Here is a 2,370-nt window from a genome sequence, read left to right on the forward strand (position 1 = left end):
GTTATGATAAACTCATGAACAAAATGAAAAGTTACATTTCCTTTAAAATTTATTTATGAGTGATTATTATTCACATGGACAATTTTCACTACACAATGTTGTGATTAAAGTCCAATACAAAGGTATACTAGAGCTATAGATGTAGCTTTGAAAAAAAAATACCAAAATGCCACTACCATTAATGATAAGACTGCTGTTGATGGTTAATTCCTTTTTTTTTTTTTGTTTTTAATAGTGCATTGCTTTATTGAGGGGGTGTCAGGAGGCAAGACATGATGGCAAGGAACAAAATCAATTAAAGGAAGTAGAGGTACAGGAAGCAATAATGTTAAAATAGTAATAAAATGGATAACTGCAGTCATTTTAAGAGGACTCGACTCGTGGAAGATAAACTTTAATTGTTGCTGCAAGAAACATCTGTATGAAGTAGAAATTGGTTTCAGTAATATTAGTAGAGAATATGTTCTAGAAAGCGGAGGTAACTGGATGCAAAATCCTGGCAGCAATTTAATAGAATAGTCCCAGATGATTAGGCTGAGGCCAACACCTAATGAAGACGAAAGCCCTGTCTGGTGGGAATTTTGGATGATACCTAGAGAAATATTACATTGTGCGTAAACCAAATTAAGTTGTTTTCACAAGTGTTGTAAAGTTACATATAGTAAAAGGTTTTTTATACATGCACTTCAATTTCACAGCAAGAGTGCCATAGGATACCTAAACACAGAAGAGAGCATTCATGCAAGATATCTAACCCTTTGCTATAATAGTGCATACAATTCAAAATGATTACACTATCATTACGTCTAGGGTTTTCTGCAGCTACAAGGTGATGGTAATGGAACGTATGGCCCCCGGTATTGATACCTAAAAAGCAGCCATCACCTTCTTCTCTGTGTGTTCTCTTTTTACGTTTTTTCTTCATTTTTATTAATCAACACTGCTGTTGTTGCTGCTTCTTAGCAAAACTGGTAAAAACAAAATTATAATCATTGAACATAGCGCTCTGGTAATCAAGACGTTTAAAACCTTCAATCTTCTGGAGTAAAGAAAGCACTGTGCAACATTTGGAACTCTTATTTACAAACAGCGTGGACACAGCTTTTCCTGGCTAGAAGACTTCCGCAACTTTCCAGGTCACGTCATCATAGGAGGTCTGACTTAAGTTCGTTTCAAAGCTAACATAAGAAAATTCTGGATGTGGAGTGATGTGAACAGTCCAATGAGTTCCATTCAATTTCATTCCATTCATTGAATACCCACAAGGATTGAACAGTGTGGCATCAATGACAGAACCTGGGGTCAGGTCACAAATTCTACTCTCAAGAGTGACATCCTTTGCAGTCGCACATTCTTTCATATAGAACTGGTCCATAACTGCTGGGTCAAGCTCACACATCAGAATTTCCAGGGTTTGATCTGGCTGACTGATTACCTGAGTCTCTGGGAAATACAAAGTATACACGTACCAACAGGCAGAATGCATGTGTCCCATACAATATAATATGCTGCTCTGTTTGGGAGAATTGCATTAAGAAACTTTATTTCTTCCTTGAAATTCCGGTGTGGGTACCCTTGGTAAGAAGGTTTCATGAAATTCTTACAAGAATAAAAGAAGCTTTGAATTGAGTGAAACTCAATTGTAATCCCTAGCAAGGGGATGGTACCATGCCTTCAAAATGAAACGTCTTTTGGAGACAAACAAGCTGTGAGCACTGCACATCTTTCAAAAGTATGTCCCACTCGGGGTGCCTGGTTGGCCCAGTCGGTTGAGCCTCAGACTTCGGCTCAGGTCATGATCTCATGGTTCGTGGGTTTGAGTCCCACATCGGGCTCTGTGCTGACAGCTCGGAGCTTGGTACCTGCTTCATATTCGGTGTCTCCCTCTCTGTGCCTCTCCCTGCTCACGCTCTGTCTCTATCTCTCTCAAAGAATGAATATACATTAAAAATTAAAAAAAAAGTGTGTCCCCCTCGGATCTTGGGATGGTGTAAAGATCCTCAGATTCTTGGTTTGTGTCGGGCTGTTGCCTGGAGAACCAAACCTCCCACAGCTTCTTGGTCCCCTCGAAGAAAGATGCAGCTTCCATCACCATGAGACTGCGAACAACCAACAACCACAGAAAAATCAACCAAATTAAATCTCTTCTCCCACTGCTGCCCCTGCTGCTGCAGACCATTCCAGCTGTGTTACTAAAGTTCAGGTTCCTATAATTTTATATTAAATTTAAAAAAAGGATTAATAAAAACTTCCCAGCTTTTTTTGTTTGTTTGCTTGCTTTTTGTGAACAAAAGTTGAAGGTGAGTCTGCTAGACATAGAGGCAGATACAGTTCGGTCTCTGGTAGGCTGCTGCCCTGTTAGAGTAGAGT

General features: G+C 39.4%; 1 pseudogene; it reads right to left on the reverse strand.

Annotated features, from left to right (window-relative positions):
- Window positions 1–911: 911 nt before the first annotated feature.
- LOC124521344 (S-adenosylmethionine decarboxylase proenzyme-like) lies at window positions 912–2,089 on the reverse strand (annotated as a pseudogene).
- Window positions 2,090–2,370: the final 281 nt, after the last annotated feature.

The sequence above is a fragment of the Lynx rufus genome, unplaced genomic scaffold, assembly GCF_022079265.1.
Source record: "Lynx rufus isolate CCGP_SWC_20201006 ecotype Redwood Valley unplaced genomic scaffold, mLynRuf1.p SCAF_3, whole genome shotgun sequence".
NCBI lineage: Eukaryota > Metazoa > Chordata > Mammalia > Carnivora > Felidae > Lynx > Lynx rufus.